This window comes from Triticum aestivum, chromosome 3D (assembly GCF_018294505.1).
Source record: "Triticum aestivum cultivar Chinese Spring chromosome 3D, IWGSC CS RefSeq v2.1, whole genome shotgun sequence".
NCBI lineage: Eukaryota > Viridiplantae > Streptophyta > Magnoliopsida > Poales > Poaceae > Triticum > Triticum aestivum.
The window spans coordinates 568,739,180-568,763,102 of record NC_057802.1 but is presented as its reverse complement, the minus strand read 5'-3'; positions in this window follow the sequence as shown (position 1 = coordinate 568,763,102).

Here is a 23,923-nt window from a genome sequence, read left to right as displayed (position 1 = left end):
CGGGGGTACGGGCCGTTAGGTAGTAGGCTCTTTGCCGTCCGCCCCCCTTTGCCGTCCGCTTTTTTGCCTCTTTGCCGTCTGCTAGCGGACGGCAAAGAGGTGGCCCGTTAAGTTTTTCAAAAACGGGCGGGGGGTGGGGGCCACCTCACTCTTTGCCGTCCGCCAGCGGACGGCAAAGATTCTTTGCCGTCAGCTGGCCGACGGCAAAGATTCTTTGCCGTCAGCTGGCCGACGGCAAAGAGCTGGCAGACGGCAAAGAGCTTCTTTGCCGTCTGCTTTTGGGTAGCTGATGGCAAAGAGCTGGCAGACGGCAAAGAGCTTCTTTGCTGTCAGCTAGCAGACGGCAAAGAGCTGGCAGATGGCAAATTAGCTGATTCCAGTAGTGATATAAGCAGCTTCTCCAAGGTCCTTCATTGAAAAACACTTATTCAAGTAGGCCTTTATACTTTCCAAGAATTCTATATCATTTCCCATCAATAGTATGTCATCCACATATAATATGAGAAATGCTACAGAGCTCCCACTCACTTTCTTGTAAACACAGGCTTCTCCATAAGTCCGTGTAAACCCAAACGCTTTGATCATCTCATCAAAACGAATGTTCCAACTCCGAGATGCTTGCACCAGCCCATAGATTGAGCGCTGGAGCTTGCATACTTTGTCAACATTCTTAGGATCGACAAAACCTTCCGGCTGCATCATATACAATTCTTCCTTAAGGTAGCCGTTAAGGAATGCCGTTTTGACGTCCATCTGCCATATCTCATAATCATAGTATGTGGCAATTGCTAACATGATTCAGACGGACTTCAGCTTCGCTACGGGTGAGAAAGTCTCATTGTAGTCAACCCCTTGAACTTGTCGATAACCCTTAGCGACAAGTCGAGCCTTATAGATGGTCACGTTACCATCCGCGTCTGTCTTCTTCTTAAAGATCCATTTATTTTCTATGGCTCGCCGATCATCGGGCAAGTTAGTCAAAGTGCATACTTCGTTTTCATACATGGATCCTATCTCGGATTTCATGGCTTCAAGCCATTTGTCAGAATCCGGGCCCGCCATCGCTTCTTCATAGTTCGAAGGTTCACCGTTGTCTAACAACATGATTTCCAGGACAGGGTTGCCGTACCACTCTGGTGCGGAACGTGTCCTTGTGGACCCACGAAGTTCAGCAGTAACTTGATCTGAAGCTTCATGATCATCATCATTAACTTCCTCCCCAGTCGGTGTAGGCACCACAGGAACATCTTCCCGCGCTGCGCTACTTTCCGGTTCAGAAGGGGTGACTATCACCTCATCAAGTTCCACTTTCCTCCCACTCAATTCTTTCGAGAGAAATTCTTTCTCCAGAAAGGACCCGTTCTTGGCAACAAAGATCTTGCCTTCGGATCTGAGGTAGAAGGTATACCCAATGGTTTCCTTAGGGTATCCTATGAAGACGCATTTTTCCGACTTGGGTTCGAGCTTTTCAGGTTGAAGTTTCTTGACATAAGCATCACATCCCCAAACTTTCAGAAACGACAGCTTAGGTTTCTTCCCAAACCATAATTCATACGGTGTCGTCTCAACGGATTTCGACGGAGCCCTATTTAAAGTGAATGCGGCAGTCTCTAAAGCATAGCCCCAAAATGAGAGCGGTAGATCGGTAAGAGACATCATAGATCGCACCATATCCAATAGAGTGCGATTACGACGTTCGGACACACCATTTCGCTGAGGTGTTCCAGGCGGCGTGAGTTGTGAAACGATTCCACATTTCCTTAAGTACGTACCAAATTCGTGACTTAAATATTCTCCACCACGATCTGATCATAAGAATTTTATTTTCCTGTCACGTTGATTCTCAACCTCACTCTGAAATTCCTTGAACTTTTCAAAGGTTTCAGACTTGTGTTTCATTAGGTAGCCATACCCATATCTACTTAAGTCATCAGTGAGAGTGAGAACATAACGATATCCTCCGCGAGCCTCAACACTCATTGGACCGCACACATCGGTATGTATGATTCCAATAAATTGGTTGCTCGCTCCATTGTTCCGGAGAACGGAGTCTTGGTCATCTTACCCATGACGCATGGTTCGCACGTGTCAAATGATTCCTAATCAAGAGACTCCAAAAGTCCATCTGCATGGAGCTTCTTCATGCGTTTGACACCAATGTGACCAAGGCGGCAGTGCCACAAGTATGTGGGACTATCGTTATCAACTTTACATCTTTTGGTATTCACACTATGAATATGTGTAACATCACGTTCGAGATTCATCAAGAATAAACCATTGACCAGCGGGGCATGACCATAAAACATATCTCTCATATAAATAGAACAACCATTATTCTCGGATTTAAATGAGTAGCCATCTCGAATTAAATGAGATCCAGATACAATGTTCATGCTCAAAGCTGGCACTAAATAACAATTATTGAGGTTTAAAACTAATCCCGTAGGTAAATGCAGAGGCAGCGTGCCGACGGCGATCACATCGACCTTGGAACCATTCCCGACGCGCATCGTCACCTCGTCCTTTGCCAGTCTCCGCTTATTCCGCAGTTCCTGTTTTGAGTTACAAATATGAGCAACCGCACCGGTATCAAATACCCAGGAGCTACTACGAGTACTGGTAAGGTACACATCAATTACATGTATATCACATATACCTTTGGTGTTGCCAGCCTTCTTGTCCGCTAAGTATTTGGGGCAGTTCCGCTTCCAGTGACCACTTCCCTTGCAATAAAAGCACTCAGTCTCAGGCTTGGTTCCATTCCTTGGCTTCTTCCCGGCAACTGGTTTACCGGGCGCGGCAACTCCCTTGCCGTCCTTCTTGAAGTTCTTCTTACCCTTGCCTTTCTTGAACTTAGTGGTTTTATTCACCATCAACACTTGATGTTCCTTTCTGATCTCCACCTCCGCTAATTTCAGCATTGAATATACCTCAGGAATGGTCTTTTCCATCCCCTGCATATTGAAGTTCATCACAAAGCTCTTGTAGCTCGGTGGAAGCGACTGAAGGATTCTGTCAATGACCGCGTCATCCGGGAGATTAACTCCCAGCTGAGACAAGCGGTTGTGTAACCCAGACATTCTGAGTATGTGCTCACTAACAGAACTATTTTCCTCCATTTTACAGCTAAAGAACTTGTCAGAGACTTCATATCTCTCGACCCGGGCATGAGCTTGGAAAACCATTTTCAGCTCTTCGAACATCTCATATGCTCCATGCTTCTCAAAACGCTTTTGGAACCCCGGTTCTAAGCTGTAAAGCATGCCGCACTGAACGAGGGAGTAATCAGCAGCACGTGATTGCCAAGCGTTCATAATGTCTTGGTTCTCTGGGATGGGTGCTTCACCTAGCGGTGCTTCTAGGACATAATCTTCCTTGGCAGCTATGAGGATGATCCTCAGGTTCCGGACCCAGTCCGTATAGTTGCTGCCATCATCTTTCAGCTTGGTTTTCTCTAGGAACGCGTTGAAGTTGAGGACAACGTGGGCCATTTGATCTACAAGACATATTGTAAAGATTTTAGACTAAGTTCATGATAATTAAGTTCATATAATCAAATTATTCAATGAACTCCCACTCAGATAGACATCCCTCTAGTCATCTAAGTGAAACATGATCCGAGTTAACTAGGCCGTGTCTGATCATCACGTGAGACGGACTAGTCAAGATCGGTGAACATCTCCATGTTGATCGTATCTTCTATACGACTCATGCTCGACCTTTCGGTCCTCCGTGTTCCGAGGCCATGTCTGTACATGCTAGGCTCGTCAAGTCAACCTAAGTGTATTGCGTGTGTTCCGAGGCCATGTCTGTACATGCTAGGCTCGTCAACACCCGTTGTATGCGAACGTTAGAATCTATCACACCCGATCATCACGTGGTGCTTCGAAACAACGAACCTTCGCAACGGTGCACAGTTAGAGGGAACACTTTCTTGAAATTATTATAAGGGATCATCTTACTTACTACCGTCGTTCTAAGCAAATAAGATGCAAAACATGATAAACATCACATGCAATCAAATAGTGACATGATATGGCCAATATCATTTTGCTCCTTTGATCTCCATCTTCGGGGCACCATGATCATCTTCGTCACCAGCATGACACCATGATCTCCATCATCATGATCTCCATCATTGTGTCTTCATGAAGTTCTCACGCCAACGATTACTTCTACTTCTATGGCTAACGCGCTTAGCAATAAAGTAAAGTAATTTACATGGCGTTATTCAATGACACGCAGGTCATACAAAAATAAAGACAACTCCTATGGCTCCTGCCGGTTGTCATACTCATCGACATGCAAGTCGTGATTCCTATTACAACAATATGATCAATCTCATACATCACATATATCATTCATCACATCTTCTGGCCATATCACATCACATAGCACATGCTGCAAAAACAAGTTAGACGTCCTCTAATTGTTGTTGCAAGTTTTTCTTTTACGTGGCTTGTATAGGTTTCTAGCAAGAACGTTTCTTACCTACGTAAAACCACAACGTGATATGCCAATTTCTATTTACCCTTCATAAGGACCCTTTTCATCGAATCCATTCCGACTAAAGTGGGAGAGACAGACACCCGCTAGCCACCTTATGCAACTAGCGCATGTCAGTCGGTGGAACCTGCCTCACGTAAGCGTACGTGTAAGGTCGGTCCGGGCCGCTTCATCCCACAATACCGCCGAAACAAGATAAGACTAGTAGCGGCAAGAAGAATTGGCAACATCTACGCCCACAACTGCTTTATGTTCTACTCGTGCATAGTAACTACACATAGGCCTGGCTCTGATACCACTGTTGGGGATCGTAGCAGAATTTTAAAATTTCCTACGCATCACCAAGATCCATCTATGGAGTATACTAGCAACGAGGGGAAAGGAGTGCATCTACATACCCTTGTAGATCGCGAGCGGAAGCGTTCCAATGAACGGGGTTGATGGAGTCGTACTCGCCGTGATCCAAATCACCGATGACCGAGTGCCGAACGGATGGCACCTCCGCGTTCAACACACATACGGAGCAGCGACGTCTCCTCCTTCTTGATCCAGCAAGGGGGAAGGAGAGGTTGATGGAGATCCAGCAGCACGACGGCATGGTGGTGGAAGTAGCGGGGATCACGGCAGGGCTTCGCCAAGCTTCTGCGAGAGGGAGAGGTGTTGCAGGGGGAGAGGGAGGCGCCAGGGGCTGTGGTGCTGCTGCCCTCCCTCCCCCCACTATATATAGGGACCCCTGGGGGGCGCCGGCCCTGGGAGATCAAACCTCCAAGGGGGGCCGGCGGCCAAGGGGGAAGGGGGTGGCTTCCCCCCCAAGCCAAGTGGGGCGCCCCCACCCCTAGGGTTTCCAACCCTAGGCGCAGGGGGAGGCCCAAGGGGGGGCGCCCCAGCCCACTAAGGGCTGGTTCCCTTCCCACTTCAGCCCATGGGGCCCTCCGCTCTGCCCCCTCGCCCAAGCCACCGCCCCCCGGACCCCTTTAAATACCGGGCAGCCCCGGCCCTTATTCCTCCACCTCGAGATGCGCCGCCGCCATCGCACTTGCCGCCGCCGCCGCAGCAACAGCCGCGCCGCGCCAGCAAGCAGCCGCCGCCGACCGCCGCCGTCGAACGCCGCCATCTCCGGAGCCCCGCCGCCACCTCGCCACCCTCACCCAAAGCCGCTGCCGCCGCCGCGTTCGCTGCCGTCGCCGTCGACCGCCGGTAGCCCCCTGGATCTAATCTCGACCGTGTAATCGACATCCGACGACTTAAATCATATCTTCTATTTTTTTCCGAACGTCCTAATTTGCGCTTCTGTTAGCGAGCGTTTTCATTCTGTAGGGTTCGGTAGTGAACGTTTGTTTGATAGGATTTTTCTTTTTATTTTAGTTTTTTTGCCAGGGACCTATTCATAGTTTTATTTTACAGATTAGTCCCTCTGTTTCAAACTAGCACAACTTTTTGCTCGTTTCTCAAAATTCGACGAAACCAACGCCTGAGTCTTCAGAGCGATCTCATCTATCCAGTAAACTAACTTGAACATGTTTTTGAAAATTTAAAATTTGAGTTTAGTTCAGATTTGAATTTGATCTTGTTTTGTTCGTATCTTGAGTTTCGTAGCTCCGTTTTAGTTGATTCTTTTTGCAAATCGTAGCTAATCACATGTACCTTCTGTTAAGATCTAATCCACATAATTATAATGCTGTTCAAATTTGTTTTCTGTTTAGATTAGTTATTTGCTTGTTTATGAGTTCTTTGGATCTTTTCTTCATTTTCTCTTTGCATCGTTTGCTTGAGTGCTTATTTATGTTATTGTTTGTTCACGCTAGATTTTCTGGAGTGCGAAGCTTGTTACTATAAATCCCTGGAGTTTTCTGATCATCAGCAAGGCAAGTTACACTTTGATCATACTTTTCAATACCCAGATTTTACTACGCACTAGATTTACCCCTCAAAGATTTGCATGAGTAGGTTTGGGAACATGTGGTTTGGTTGTAGTTTATGAGCTGGAACTGTTGGGGATCGTAGCAGAATTTTAAAATTTCCTACGCATCACCAAGATCCATCTATGGAGTATACTAGCAACGAGGGGAAAGGAGTGCATCTACATACCCTTGTAGATCGCGAGCGGAAGCATTCCAATGAACAGGGTTGATGGAGTCGTACTCGCCGTGATCCAAATCACCGATGACCGAGTGCCGAACGGACGGCACCTCCGCGTTCAACACACGTACGGAGCAGCGACGTCTCCTCCTTCTTGATCCAGCAAGGGGGAAGGAGAGGTTGATGGAGATCCAACAGCACGACGGCGTGGTGGTGGAAGTAGCAGGGATCGCGGCAGGGCTTCGTCAAGCTTCTGCGCGAGGGAGAGGTGTTGCAGGGGGAGAGGGAGGCGCCAGGGGCTGTGGTCCTGCTGCCCTCCCTCCCCCCCACTATATATAGGGACCCCTGGGGGGGCGCCGTCCCTGGGAGATCAAATCTCCAAGGGGGGCGGCGGCCAAGGGGGAAGGGGGTGGCTTCCCCCCAAGCCAAGTGGGGCGCCCCCACCCCTAGGGTTTCCAACCCTAGGCGCAGGGGGAGGCCCAAGGGGGGCGCCCCAGCCCACTAAGGGCTGGTTCCCTTCCAACTTCAGCCCATGGGGCCCTCTGGGATAGGTGGCCCCACCCGGTGGACCCCCCGGGACCCTTCTGGTGGTCCCGGTACAATACCGATAACCCCCGAAACTTTCCCGGTGGCCGAAACTGGACTTCCCATATATAATTCTTCACCTCCGGACCATTCCGGAACTCCTCGTGACATCCGGGATCTCATCTGGGACTCCGAACAACTTTCGGGTTTCCGCATACTAATATCTCTACAACCGTAGCGTCACCAAACCTTAAGTGTGTAGACCCTACGGGTTCGGGAGACATGCAGACATGACCGAGACGCCTCTCCGATCAATAGCCAACAGCGGGATCTGGATACCCATGTTGGCTCCCACATGTTCCACGATGATCTCATCGGATGAACCACGATGTCGAGGATTCAATCAATCCCGTATACAATTCCCTTTGTCAATCGGTACGTTACTTGCCCGAGATTCGATCGTCAGTATCCCAACACCTTGTTCAATCTCGTTACCGGCAAGTCACTTTACTCATACCGTAATGCATGATCCCGTGGCTAACTCCTTAGTCACATTGAGCTCATTATGATGATGCATTACCGAGTGGGCCCAGAGATACCTCTCCGTTATACGGAGTGACAAATCCCAGTCTCGATCCGTGTCAACCCAACAGACACTTTCAGAGATACCCGTAGTGTAACTTTATAGTCACCCAGTTACGTTGTGACGTTGGGTACACCCAAAGCACTCCTACGGCATCCGGGAGTTACACGATCTCATGGTCTAAGGAAAAGATACTTGACATTGGAAAAGCTCTAGCAAACGAACTACACGATCTTTTATGCTATGCTTAGGATTGGGTCTTGTCCATCACATCATTCTCCTAATGATGTGATCCCGTTATCAATGACATCCAATGTCCATAGTCAGGAAACCATGACTATCTGTTGATCAACGAGCTAGTCAACTAGAGGCTTACTAGGGACACGTTGTGGTCTATGTATTCCTACATGTATTACGATTTCCGGATAACACAATTATAGCATGAAGAATAGACAATTATCATGAACAAAGAAATATAATAATAACCATTTATTATTGCCTCTGGGGCATATTTCCAACAGGAACCTATTACCTTTGATCACCACGGGAATATACATTATGCTCATAAATTGCTTAGCCATGCTCGTAGACGAGGATTGGTTCGTGTGATTCATGCTAGTTGTGAGAGATAATAATTTTGGACAATATTAGGGTGGCAACTCTAATACACATCTGGGTGGATTGGTTGGGGCACCTGGAGAAACCACTGCTTTCCCATGGGAATCCCGGAGTACCCCTGTGATTTTCCCTCGGTTCGCCACCCAGGCTCAATGGGATCATATGATATTTCATGCCTAGAAACTTCCGTGTGCAGCCACAAGCCATTATGGGCTCTGGCATAGTTGAGTAAGTTGTGTGAGCTCTTGAAGAGGTGGACTAGCAGATGTAGGGGAAAGTAGGTGTATCGGTCTACCCATAGTAGAGAGTTAATGCTTCAGAAGGACTTTTTCTCGATCTTCCGATCATGGATGCGGTCGAGTCTTGTTGGGAAAAGTGCACAACCTCAGCAGAGTGTATAAACTAATCATGGTTAGCTGTTTCTCGGGTTATGGACAATTTCAGTATCTAGAAGTGGATATTTATGTTGATCTCATCACTCTATAATTAATGTATTGGGTTTAATGATGACACTTGGTTAATTTTGGGATTTGAGTTGGAGGAACCTTCTCAATCATTGGCATAAAATTTGTAGTAAATAAAATTTATTCCTTTGTTGTAGGGAAAAATTAGCTTCATGCAAAAATTAAACTTAGAGCCTCCACCAGCCAAATATGCATGTAGATATAGTTTCTTCCATTCATTTGCTCTACAGTGTAACTCTGTCAGCATATTCCATGTGCTAACCTACACGGCTGCAACGTCTCATATTGCAGACTTTACCGACGAAGAATAAGGTGTGCTAGGTCGTTGTCACGCACTCAGCTATGCCGTTGGAGTTTGATGGACTCATTCATCTTCGAAGATTCCACAGTTACTTTATTTAGATGGCCTTCAGCCATAATATTTTTGTAATAAATACTCTTTATGGGGACCTCGATGTAATAAGTGTGTGATTGAACTCTATTATAATTCCTCGAGTACTGTGTGTGTCAGCATACCGATCCAGGGATGACACTTAAGCACAGAGACTTCGGTCCATTGGGATCGTGGTTGTTACAAGATGGTATCAGAGCACACGTTGATTGTAGGACGCGACCACTAGGAAAAGCCACATGATACTCTTCTCTACTCATTTCTAATCCTCCTCTGTTTCTACTCTATAGATGTCGGACCCCAGGAACAAGTTCACCCAGCCAGATAACGACACCCCTTTCGGACGACACTTGAAGGAAGTCACGAAGTACCTGAACATCGGACTACCAAGCTTCACCAGAACCTTCACTGCAACTTTACTAGAAGAGGAGCGCTGGAGGATCAAAGTTCGTGTACCTGGAAGGACATTTGCACCAACAACCGAGCCCATTGAGTTTACCTTGGATGCACCAACTTGGAGCTTAGGAAAGAGCATGGCAGCCCACATCACTTTTGGACGCATTTGTGAGGTGTACCACAAGGATCTTGAAGAAACCATCTATCAAATATGTGGACGCCGGGATGAACAATGGGAGATGAGTCGCACCAGGAAGGATGGATCAATTGTAGCATACATTCAGGAGATGGATCAACACATTCGTCGATATGAAAATCAGATGTGCGCTATCATGAAGAAGACCAAGAAGGTGATGACCAGGAATATCAAGCTAGAAGAGGAACTCAAGTCAACCCACAATGGATATGAAGAGGAAATTGTTGTGCTACTGGAAAAAAATGAAGACCTGAAGAGGAAACTAGGAATACCTGAGGTGAAACAAGAACGTGAAGTGCATATTCATGAAGACGACTACATCATACTAGTTGACACAGACACATACAGTGATGAAGATAAAGACAGTGACGAGGATGAAGACTGTGATGATGATGCTAGAGATCATGATTATGAGCCCATGGAGTCTTTCACCGATGAAAAATTCTAGACGACCACCCTGTTACTAGTAGTATTCTTCCAAGTAGTTGGAATCGATCGCTTTGTAACAGTAGTTTAGATCGTTTGTGTGAATCTTGTTTGATGTTGAGTGGTGTGAATTGGATGTATTTGCCTCATATGCATATGGGTAGTGAAATCTCTCATAGACTTTATTCTATTCTGTATTCTCACCCCTCTAACCCATCAGATGCCTCCGAGACGTGACCCCGGATTCACTTTCCTGCCGGAGCTCACCCAGTTGATCCAGCACCAGAATGCCTTGATGCAGATGATGATCCAGAACCAAGGCAACAACAACAACAACAACAACAACAACCCACCGCCACCACCCCCTGTTGACAACCTAGCCCGTTTTCTAAGGTTGAATCCGTCGGTGTTCTCTAGGAGCACCGAGCCGATTGTTGCAGATGATTGGCTCCGCAAGATTGGGAGGGAGCTGACCACTGCTGGATGTACGGATGCGGAGAGAGTGCGCTTTGCCGCACATCAGCTTGATGGACCTGCAGCCTCTTGGTGGGAGAATTTCACCACCACTTACCCCATTGCTACTGTTACATGGGATCAGTTTCGGCAGGCCTTTCGCACCGCACATGTTTTAGCTGGAGCCATGAGTTTGAAGAAGCGTGAGTTCCACAACTTTCGCCAGGGGAGTCGTATAGTGGGACGATACGTGGATGAGTTCAGCAAGCTAGCACGCTATGCCCCAGATGATGTGGCCACAGATGCCGCGAAGCAGGAGAAGTTTCTTGAGGGACTCAATGATGAGCTGAGTATGTAGTTGATGGTGGCAACCTTCAACAACTACCAGGATCTGGTAGACAGGGCCCGCATGATTGAACGCAAGCAGCAGCAGATAGATAACAGCAAGAGGAAGTATGGACAGGGGAAGTATAATTCTGGAGCTCAATAGAAGCCTCGCTATTCCCCGTACTCGGGAGGACATACTCAACATAACCATGGAGGGCATAACCATGGAGGACATTCGCACAATGGAGGAAGTTCACACAACCATAGTGGTCCTAAGAATGGTAATGGGAATGGAGGAAGCAACAGTAAGAGCCGTTACAACCCCACGACACCCGCCAAGAAAGATCTGAGTCACATTACCTATTTCAAGTGGGGGAAGACCGGACACTACGCCAGTGAATGTCTTGAAGCAAAGAATGGAAATGGCAATAGAAGTTCTGGAAAGAAACCCAACCCTTTCACCAGAGGTCAGGTGAATCACGTCAGTGTGGAGGAGATTGAGGAGCAGCCCGACGTAGTTGTCGGTAATTTTTTTATTAATGCATTTACAGCGCTTGTTCTTTTTGACACTGGTGCATCTCATTCATTCATATCAAGGGGATTTGTGGACAAGTTTAAGTTGCCAACAGCTTAAGTCACCTATGTTAGTGAGTTCCCCAGGAGCAGAGTATCTGGCTAGTCGGGGATGTTATCAGTTGCCAATAACCATAGGTAGACACGTTTTCCCCACCGACCTTATTGTCCTAGAGTCACAAGGATTGGATGTGATTCTAGGCATGGATTGGTTGTCCAAATTTGAGGGAAACATCGATTGTGCCAGTAAATTGATTCTTCTCACCACCCTAGAGGGAAAAAGGATCAAGTATGTGTCTAGGCATGCGCCAAGGAGAACTCACGTGAATTCCTTTTCGGGAGTTGTTCGGGAGGAAGTTCCAGTTGTGAAGGATTACCCCGATGTATTTCCAGAGGAATCACCAGGCATGCCACCCGACCGAGACATAGAGTTTCAGATCGAGTTGTTGCCAGGCACCGGACCAATATCAAAGAGACCATATCGGATGCCCGCCAATGATATGGAGGAAATAAAGAAGCAGATTAAGGAGTTATTGGAGAAAGGTTATATTCGACCAAGCTCGTCACCTTGGGGAGCCCAAGTGCTTCTAGTGGAGAAGAAGGATGGATCTTTCAGGATGGTTGTTGATTATCGTGCATTGAATGAGGTGACGATCAGGAACAAATACCCTCTACCGATGATCAATGATTTGTTTGACCAGCTGCAGGGAGCTAAAGTTTTCTCCAAGATCGATCTTCGGTTAAGTTATCACCAGCTGAAGATCCGAGAGCAGGATATACCTAAGAGAACTTTTACCACAAGGTATGCGCTATATGAGTATACGGTTATGTCATTTGGTTTGACTAATGCCCCTGCCTATTTTATGAGTATGATGAACAAGGTGTTCATGGAGTTCTTGGAAAAGTTCGTCGTGGTTTTCATTGATGATATATTGGTCTACTAGAAGAATAAAGAAGAGCACAAGGAACTGATAACCCACAAGTATAGGGGATCGCAACAGTTTTCCAGGGTAAGTATTTAACCCAAATTTATAGATTCAACACAAGGGGAGCCAAAGAATATTTGAAGGTATTAGCAGCTGAGTTGTCAATTCAACCAGACATAGAGATTAATTATCTGCAGCAAAGTGATTAGTAGCACAGTAGTATGATAGTTTTGATGATAGCAACAGTAGTAATGGTAACAGTAACAGTGGTAGCAGTAATTTGTAGCAGTAACGATAGCAGTAGCAACAGTAGTAACTTAGCAAGAACAATATAAGATAAATTCGTATGCATTGGATCGGTGACTTGTTGGATGATATTTATCATGTGACAGTTATAACCTAGGGCGATAGGACACTAGCTCCAGTTCATCGATCTAATGTAGGCATGTATTCCGTAAATGGTCATACGTGCTTTATTAAAAGAACTTGCATGACATCTTTTGTCCTACCCTCCCGTGCAGCGGGGTCCATATTGGAAACTAAGAGATATTAAGTCCTCCTTCTAATAGAGAACCGTAACAAAGCATTAACACATAGTGAATACACGAACTCCTCAAACTACGGTCATCACCGAGAGTGGGCCCGGTTGTTGTCACTCCGGGGTTGTCGGATCATAATCGTAGTAGGTGACTATAACTTGCAAGATCGGATCTAAAACATGGATATAATGATGAATTCATAAGCGGTTCAGATCTGAGTTCATGGCACCCGGGCCCAAAGTGACAAGCATTAAGCATAGCAAAGTCATAGCAACTTCAATCTGAGAACATAGTGGATACTAGGGATCAGGCCCTAACAAAACTAACTCGATTACATGATGAATCTGTTGGAAATATGCCCTAGAGGCAATAATAAATGGTTATTATTATATTTCTTTGTTCATGGTAATTGTCTATTATTCATGCTATAATTGTATTGTCCGGAAATCGTGATACATGTGAATACATAGACCACAACCTGTCCCTAGTAAGCCTCTAGTTGACTAGCTCGTTGATCAACAGATAGTCATGGTTTCCTGACTATGGACATTGGATGTCATTGATAACGGGATCACATCATTAGGAGAATGATGTGACGGACAAGACCCAATCCTAAGCATAGCATAAAAGATCGTGTAGTTTCGTTTGCTAGAGCTTTTCCAATGTCAAGTATCTTTTCCTTGGACCATGAGATCGTGCAACTCCCGGATACCGTAGGAGTGCTTTGGGTGTGCCAAACGTCACAACGTAACTGGGTGACTATAAAGGTGCATTACGGGTATCTCCGAAAGTGTCTGTTGGGTTGGCACGGATCGAGACTGGGATTTGTCACTCCGTGTGACGGAGAGGTATCTCTGGGCCCACTCGGTAATGCATCATCATAATGAGCTCAATATGACTAAGGCGTTAGTCACGGGATCATGCATTGCGGTACAAGTAAAGAGACTTGCCGGTAACGAGATTGAACAAGGTATTGGGATACCGACGATCGAATCTCGGGCAAGTAACATATCGATTGACAAAGGGAATTGCATACGGATTGATTGAATCCTCGACACCGTGGTTCATCCGATGATATCATCGTGGAACATGTGGGAGCCAACATGGGTATCCAGATCCCGCTGTTGGTTATTGACCGGAGAGGCGTCTCGGTCATGTCTGCATGTCTCCCGAACCCGTAGGGTCTACACACTTAAGGTCCGGTGACGCTAGGGTTGTAGAGATATATGTATGCGGAAACCCGAAAGTTGTTCGGAGTCCCGGATGAGATCCCGGACGTCACGAGAGGTTCCGGAATGGTCCGGAGGTAAAGATTTATATATGGGAAGTCTTATTTTGGTCGCCGGAAAAGTTTCGCGCTTTATCGGTATTGTACCGGGAGTGCCGAAAGGGGTCCGGGGGTCCACCAAGGGGGTCCACCAGCCCCGGGGGGCCACATGGGCTGTAAGGGGTGCGCCTTGGCCTATATGGGCCAAAGGCACCAGCCCCAAGAGGCCCATGCGCAAGAGATAAGAAAGAAGGGAGAGTCCTAAAGGGGGAAGGCACCTCCGAGGTGCCTTGGGGGGGAAGGACTCCCCCCTGGCCGCACCCTTCCTTGAAGGAAGGGGCAAGGCTGCGCCCCCCCCCTCTCCCTTGGCCCTATATATAGTGGGGGGAAGGGAGGGCAGCAAAATCTAAGCCTCGGGCGCCTCCCTCCTCCCCTGCAACACCTCTCTCTCTCGCAGAAGCTCGGCGAAGCCCTGCCGGAGACCCGCTACATCCACCACCACGCCGTCGTGCTGTTGGATCTCCATCAACCTCTCCTTCCCCCTTGCTGGATCAAGAAGGAGGAGACGTCGCTGCACCGTACGTGTGTTGAACACGGAGGTGCCGTCCGTTCGGCACTCGGTCATCGGTGATTTGGATCACGGCGAGTACGACTCCGTCATCCACGTTCATTGGAACGCTTCCGCTCGCGATCTACAAGGGTATGTAGATCCACTCCTTTCCCCTCGTTGCTAGTAGACTCCATAGATGCATCTTGGTGAGCGTAGGAAAATTTTAAATTATGCTACGATTCCCAACAGTGGCATCATGAGCCAGGCCTATGCGTAGTTACTATGCACGAGTAGAACACAAAGAAGTTGTGGGCGTTGATGTTGCCAATTCTTCTTGCCGCTACTAGTCATTTCTTGTTTCGGCGACATTGTAGGATGAAGCGGCCCGGACCGACCTTACACGTACGCTTACGTGAGACAGGTTCCACCGATTGACATGCACTAGTTGCATAAGGTGGCTAGCGGGTGTCTGTCTCTCCTACTTTAGTCGGAACGGATTCGATGAAAAGGGTCCTTATGAAGGGTAAATAGAAATTGGCAAATCACATTGTGGTCATACGTAGGTAAGAAAACGTTCTTGTTAGAAACCTACAAACCACGTAAAACTTGCAACAACAATTAGAGGACGTCTAACTTGTTTTTGCAGCAAGTGATATATGTGATATGATATGGCCAGAAGATGTGATGAATGATATATGTGATGTATGAGATTGATCATATTCTTGTAATAGGAATCACGACTTGCATGTCGATGAGTATGACAACCGGCAGGAGCCATAGGAGTTGTCTTTATTATTTTGCATGACCTGCGTGTCATTGAATAAACGCCATGTAATTTACTTTACTTTGTTGCTAAACGCGTTAGCCATACAACTAGAAGTAATCATCGGCGTGACGACTTCATGAAGACACAATGATGGAGATAATGATGATGGAGATCATGGTGTCATGCCGGTGACGAAGATAATCATGGTGCCCCGAAGATGGAGATCAAAGGAGCATGATGATATTGGCCATATCATGTCACTATATGATTGCATGTGATGTTTATCATGTTTTTGCATCCTATTTTCTTAGAACGACGGTAGTAAGTAAGATGATCCCTTGTAACAATTTCAAGAAAGTGTTCACCCTAACTGTGCACCGTTGCGAAGGTTCGTTGTTTCGAAGCACCACGTGATGATCGGGTGTGATAGATTCTAACGTTCGAATACAACGGGTGTTGACGAGCCTAGCATGTACAGACATGGCCTCGGAACACACGCAATACACTTAGGTTCACTTGACGAGCCTAGCATGTACAGACATGGCCTCGGAACACGGAGGACCGAAAGGTCGAGCACGAGTCGTATAGAAGATACGATCAACATGGAGATGTTCACCGATCTTGACTAGTCCGTCTCACGTGATGATCGGACATGGCCTAGTTGAACTCGGATCATGTTTCACTTAGATGACGAGAGGGATGTCTATCTGAGTGGGAGTTCATTAAATAATTTGATTATATGAACTTAATTATCATGAACTTAGTCTAAATCTTTACACTATGTATTGTAGATCAAATGGCCCACGTTGTCCTCAATTTCAACGCGTTCCTAGAGAAAACCAAGCTGAAAGATGATGGCAGCAACTATACGGACTGGGTCCGGAACCTGAGGATCATCCTCATAGCAGCCAAGAAAGATTATGTCTTAGAAGCACCGCTAGGTGAAGCACCAATCCCTGAGAACCAAGACGTTATGAACGCTTGGCAGCAGCGTGCTGATGATTACTCCCTCGTTCAGTGCGGCATGCTTTACAGCTTAGAACCGGGTCTCCAAAAGCGTTTTGAGAAACATGGAGCATATGAGATGTTCGAGGAGCTGAAACTGGTTTTTCAAGCTCATGCCCGGGTCGAGAGATATGATGTCTCCGACAAGTTCTTCAGTTGTAAAATGGAGGAGAACAGTTCTGTTAGTGAGCACATACTCAGAATGTCTGGGCTGCACAACCGCTTGTCTCAGCTGGGAGTTAATCTCCCGGATGACGCGGTCATTGACAGAATCCTCCAGTCGCTTCCACCAAGCTACAAGAGCTTTGTGATGAACTACAATATGCAGGGGATGGAAAAGACCATTCCCGAGGTATATTCAATGCTGAAATCAGCTGAGGTAGAGATCAGAAAAGAACATCAAGTGTTGATGGTGAATAAAACCACTAAGTTCAAGAAGGGCAAGGGTAAGAAGAACTTCAAGAAGGACGGCAAGGGAGTTGTCGCGCCCGGTAAGCCAGTTACCGGGAAGAAGTCAAAGAATGGACCCAAGCCCGAGACTGAGTGCTTTTACTGCAAGGGAAGTGGTCACTGGAAGCGGAACTGCCCCAAATATTTAGCGGACAAGAAGAAGGCCGGCAACACCCAAGGTATATGTGATATACAAGTAATTGATGTGTACCTTACCAGTACTCGTAGTAGCTCCTGGGTATTTGATACCGGTGCGGTTGCTCATATTTGTAACTCAAAACAGGAACTACGGAATAAACGGAGACTGGCAAAAGACGAGGTGACGATGCGCGTCGGGAATGGTTCCAAGGTCGATGTGATCGCCGTCGGCACGCTACCTCTGCATCTACCCACGGGATTAGTTATAAACATCAATAATTGTTATTTAGTGCCAGCTTTGAGCATGAACATTGTATCTGGATCTCGTTTAATTCGAGATGGCTACTCATTTAAATGTGAGAATAATGGTTGTTCTATTTATTTGAGAGATATATTTTATGGTCATGCCCCGCTGGTCAATGGTTTATTCTTGATGAATCTCGAACGTGATGCTACACATGTTCATAGTGTGAATACCAAAAGATGTAAAGTTGATAACGATAGTCCCACATACTTGTGGCACTGCCGCCTTGGTCACATTGGTGTCAAGCGCATGAAGAAGCTCCATGCAGATGGACTTTTAGAGTCTCTTGATTACGAATCATTTGACACGTGCGAACCATGCCTCATGGGTAAGATGACCAAGACTCCATTCTCCGGAACAATGGAGCGAGCAACCAACTTATTGGAAATCATACATACCGATGTGTGCGGTCCAATGAGTGTTGAGGCTCGCGGAGGATATCGTTATGTTCTCACTCTCACTGATGATTTAAGTAGATATGGGTATGTCTACCTAATGAAACACAAGTCTGAAACCTTTGAAAAGTTCAAGGAATTTCAGAGTGAAGTCGAGAATCAACGTGACAGGAAAATAAAATTCTTACGATCAGATCGTGGTGGAGAATATTTAAGTCACGAATTTGCTACACACTTAAGGAAATGTGGAATAGTTTCACAACTCACGCCGCCTGGAACACCTCAGAGAAATGGTGTGTCCGAACGTCGTAATCGCACTCTATTGGATATGGTGCGATCTATGATGTCTCTTACCGATTTACCGCTCTCATTTTGGGGTTATGCTTTAGAGACTGCCGCATTCACTTTAAATAGGACACCGTCTAAATCCGTTGAGACGACACCGTATGAATTATGGTTTGGGAAGAAACCTAAGCTGTCGTTTCTAAAAGTTTGGGGATGCGATGCTTATGTCAAGAAACTTCAACCTGAAAAGCTCGAACCCAAATCGGAAAAATGCGTCTTCATAGGATACCCTAAGGAAACTATTGGGTATACCTTCTACCTCAGATCCGAAGGCAAGATCTTCGTTGCCAAGAACGGGTCCTTTCTAGAGAAGGAGTTTCTCTCGAAAGAATTGAGTGGGAGGAAAATGGAACTTGATGAGGTGATAGACACCCCTTCCGAACCGGAAAGTAGCGCAGCGCGGGAAAATGTTCCTGTGGTGCCTACACCGACTGGGGAGGAAGTTAATGATGATGATCATGAAGCTTCAGATCAAGTTACTGAACTTCGTAGGTCCACAAGGACACGTTCCGCACCAGAGTGGTACGGCAACCCTGTCCTGGAAATCATGTTGTTAGACAACGGTGAACCTTCGAACTATGAAGAAGCGATGGCGGGCCCGGATTCCGACAAATGGCTAGAAGCCATGAAATCCGAGATAGAATCCATGTATGAAAACAAAGTATGGACTTTGACTGACTTGCCCGTTGAGCGGCGAGCCATAGAAAACAAATGGATCTTTAGGAAGAAGACGGACGCAGATGGTAATGTGACCATCTACAAAGCTCGACTTGTCGCTAAGGGTTATCAACAAGTTCAAGGGGTTGACTACGATGAGACTTTCTCACCCGTAGCGAAGCTGAAGTCCGTCCGAATCATGTTAGCAATTGCCGCATACTATGATTATGAGATATGGTAGATGGACGTCAAAACGGCATTCCTTAACGGCTTCCTTAAGGAAGAGTTGTATATGATGCAGCCGGAAGGTTTTGTCGATCCTAAGAATGCTAACAAAGTATGCAAGCTCCAACGCTCAATCTATGGGCTGGTGCAAGCATCTCGGAGTTGGAACATTCGCTTTGATGAGATGATCAAAGCGTTTGGGTTTACACAGACTTATGGAGAAGCCTGTGTTTACAAGAAAGTGAGTGGGAGCTCTGTAGCATTTCTCATATTATATGTGGATGACATATTATTGATGGGAAATGATGTAGAATTCTTGGAAAGTATAAAGGCCTATTTGAATAAGTGTTTTTCAATGAAGGACCTTGGAGAAGCTGCTTATATATTGGGCATCAAGATCTATAGAGATAGATCAAGATGCCTTATTGGTCTTTCACAGAGTACATACCTTGACAAGATATTGAAGAAGTTCAATATGGATCAGTCCAAGAAGGGGTTCTTGCCTGTATTGCAAGGTGTGCAATTGAGCACGGCTCAATGTCCGACCACGGCAGAAGATATAGAAGAGATGAGTGTCATCCCCTATGCCTCGGCGATAGGGTCTATTATGTATGCCATGCTGTGTACCAGACCTGATGTAAACCTTGCCGTGAGTTTGGTAGGAAGGTACCAAAGTAATCCCGGCAAGGAACACTGGACAGCGGTCAAGAATATCCTGAAGTACCTGAAGAGGACTAAGGATATGTTTCTCGTTTATGGAGGTGACGAAGAGCTCGTCGTAAAGGGTTACGTCGACGCTAGCTTCGACACAGATCCGGATGACTCGAAGTCACAGACCGGATACGTGTATATTTTGAATAGAGGAGCAGTAAGCTGGTGCAGTTGCATGCAAAGCGTCGTGGCGGGATCTACATGTGAAGCGGAATACATGGCAGCCTCGGAGGCAGCACAGGAAGCAGTCTGGATGAAGGAGTTCATTACCGACCTAGGGGTGATTCCCAATGCGTCGGGCCCAATGACTCTCTTCTGTGACAACACTGGAGCTATTGCCCTTGCGAAGGAGCCCAGGTTTCACAGGAAGACCAGGCATATCAAGCGTCGCTTCAACTCCATTCGTGAAAGTGTTCAAAATGGAGACATAGATATTTGTAAAGTACATACGGACCTGAATGTAGCAGATCCGTTGACTAAACCTCTCCCTAGGGCAAAACATGATCAACACCAGGACGCAATGGGTGTTCGATTCATCACAATGTAACTAGATTATTGACTCTAGTGCAAGTGGGAGACTGTTGGAAATATGCCCTAGAGGCAATAATAAATGGTTATTATTATATTTCTTTGTTCATGGTAATTGTCTATTATTCATGCTATAATTGTATTGTCCGGAAATCGTGATACATGTGTGAATACATAGACCACAACCTGTCCCTAGTAAGCCTCTAGTTGACTAGCTCGTTGATCAACAGATAGTCATGGTTTCCTGACTATGGACATTGGATGTCATTGATAACGGGATCACATCATTAGGAGAATGATGTGACGGACAAGACCCAATCCTAAGCATAGCATAAAAGATCGTGTAGTTTCGTTTGCTAGAGCTTTTCCAATGTCAAGTATCTTTTCCTTGGACCATGAGATCGTGCAACTCCCGGATACCGTAGGAGTGCTTTGGGTGTGCCAAACGTCACAACGTAACTGGGTGACTATAAAGGTGCATTACGGGTATCTCCGAAAGTGTCTGTTGGGTTGGCATGGATCGAGACTGGGATTTGTCACTCCGTGTGACGGAGAGGTATCTCTGGGCCCACTCGGTAATGCATCATCATAATGAGCTCAATATGACTAAGGCGTTAGTCACGGGATCATGCATTGCGGTACGAGTAAAGAGACTTGCCGGTAACGAGATTGAACAAGGTATTGGGATACCGACGATCGAATCTCGGGCAAGTAACATATCGATTGACAAAGGGAATTGCATACGGATTGATTGAATCCTCGACACCGTGGTTCATCCGATGATATCATCGTGGAACATGTGGGAGCCAACATGGGTATCCAGATCCCGCTGTTGGTTATTGACCGGAGAGGCGTCTCGGTCATGTCTGCATGTCTCCCGAACCCGTAGGGTCTACACACTTAAGGTCCGGTGACGCTAGGGTTGTAGAGATATATGTATGCGGAAACCCGAAAGTTGTTCGGAGTCCCGGATGAGATCCCGGACGTCACGAGAGGTTCCGGAATGGTCCGGAGGTAAAGATTTATATATGGGAAGTCTTATTTTGGTCGCCGGAAAAGTTTCGCGCTTTATCGGTATTGTACCGGGAGTGCCGAAAGGGGTCCGGGGGTCCACCAAGGGGGTCCACCAGCCCCGGGGGGGCCACATGGGCTGTAAGGGGTGCGCCTTGGCCTATATGGGCCAAAGGCACCAGCCCCAAGAGGCCCATGCGCAAGAGATAAGAAAGAAGGGAGAGTCCTAAAGGGGGAAGGCACCTCCGAGGTGCCTTGGTGGGGAAGGACTACCCCCTGGCCGCACCCTTCCTTGAAGGAAGGGGCAAGGCTGCGCCCCCCCCCCCCTCTCCCTTGGCCCTATATATAGTGGGGGGAAGGGAGGGCAGCAAAATCTAAGCCTCGGGCGCCTCCCTCCTCCCCTGCAACACCTCTCTCTCTCTCTCGCAGAAGCTCGGCGAAGCCCTGCCGGAGACCCGCTACATCCACCACCACGCCGTCGTGCTGTTGGATCTCCATCAACCTCTCCTTCCCCCCTTGCTGGATCAAGAAGGAGGAGACGTCGCTGCACCGTACGTGTGTTGAACACGGAGGTGCCGTCCGTTCGGCACTCGGTCATCGGTGATTTGGATCACGGCGAGTACGACTCCGTCATCCACGTTCATTGGAACGCTTCCGCTCGCGATCTACAAGGGTATGTAGATCCACTCCTTTCCCCTCGTTGCTAGTAGACTCCATAGATGCATCTTGGTGAGCGTAGGAAAATTTTGAATTATGCTACGATTCCCAACAGAATCTCATCCAACTCCTCACCGACCAGCAAGCCTACGAAGGAATTACTCACTCCCGGTGGTGAGTATCATGGAATTGGCGATGGAGATGGGTTGGTGATGACGAAGAACGAAGATCCCCCTCTCCGGAGCCCCACACGGACTCCAGATCTGCCCTCCCGAGGAAGAACACGGCTTGGCGGTGGCTCCTCTTGTGGATCGTGATAATTCTTTCTCCCTGATTTTTTTCTGGAAATACGTGATTTTATAGTATCAGGGGGTCGTCTGCGGGGCCACCAGGTGGGGACAACCCACCTGGGCGCGCGAGGAGAGGGGGCGCTCCCTGGTGGGTTGTGCCCACCCAGGTGCCCCTCTCCTGCAGTTCTTGGTTCTAGAAATTCTGATTATTGATATAGAAAATCCTCGCAAAGTTTCGTTCCATTTCGAGAACTTTTATTTCTGCACAAAAACAACACCATGGTAGTTCAACTGAAAACAGCGTCAGTCCGGGTTAGTTTCATTCAAATCATGCCAATTAGAGTCCAAAACAAGAGGAAAAGCGTGAGAAAAAGTCGATACGTTGGAGACATATCAACTCCTCCAAGCTTAAACCTTTGCTTGTCCTCAAGCAATTCAGTTAATAAACTGAAAGTGAGAAAGAAAAACTTTTACGAACTCTTTTGCTCTTGGTTGCATAAATAAGCTTAAACAGCACCCAGGTTTTCAGCCATCATTATAACTAACCATGTCAACAATAACATTTAAAGATTATAATGACTCATATCAATGACATAATCACCTAGCGAGCAATAAAAAAATATCTCAAACAGCAATACGTTGTCAAAACAACCATGATATAATATGACAATAGTGGTATCTTGCTAGCCCTTTCTGAGACTGCAAAACATAAATGCAGAGCACCTCCAAAGTTCAAGCAGCGACTAAACATTGTAATTCATGGTAGAAAAGATCCAGTCATGATGCACCCAACATTAGCTACACATAATGCATAAATCATGATAGTTGTGCTCTACTCAGTTTCTGGCGCTTGTTTTAGAAGGTGGTGACACAACATAAAAGTAAATAGATATTCCCTTTGCAGAGGGAAGTAGTGATTTGCAGGGGTGCTAGAGCTCAATTTTTAAAACAAAGATAAATGATATTTTGAGACATGCACCCTTCTTATTCATTTCACGACCATCAATTATCAACATCTTCCATGCTAAGCACACCAGTGGCGGTTCCCCAGCAGAAATGTAAAGGTTTTGACTCCATTGGGAGTTTTTGTTTGATTATTTCAGAGATGAACTCTTTTTCATGTTTGCAGTTTGGGACTGGGCATCCCTATTATCGCCCATTTTCTCATGCGATGGTGAGTGAATAAACACTCGTCCTGAGAATAACCCACTTAGTATGGAAGATACCGACCACCTCCTGTCGTTCCATGAATGATCTAGGCACACAAAAAGGATAATTTTTAGAAGTTTTTAGAGGTAGCACATGCAAATTTACTTAGGACGGTAGGGTAATACCTCATATAGGTAGGTATGGTGGACTCATCTGGAATAACTTTGGGTTCAAGGTTTTTGATGTACAAGCAGAATTCCCACTTAGTACAGGCAAAGGCTAGCAATTTAGATTGAGAAGCGGCCAGCTAGAGAGAAACAACGATCATAACCATGCATTATGCATAAGTAACATTGGACACTAGCATGAGTAGGATATGAACACCATGAACATAAATATCATAGAGGCTATGTTGGTTTTGATTCAACTACATACATGAACATGTGCCAAGTCAAGCCACTCGAACATTCAGA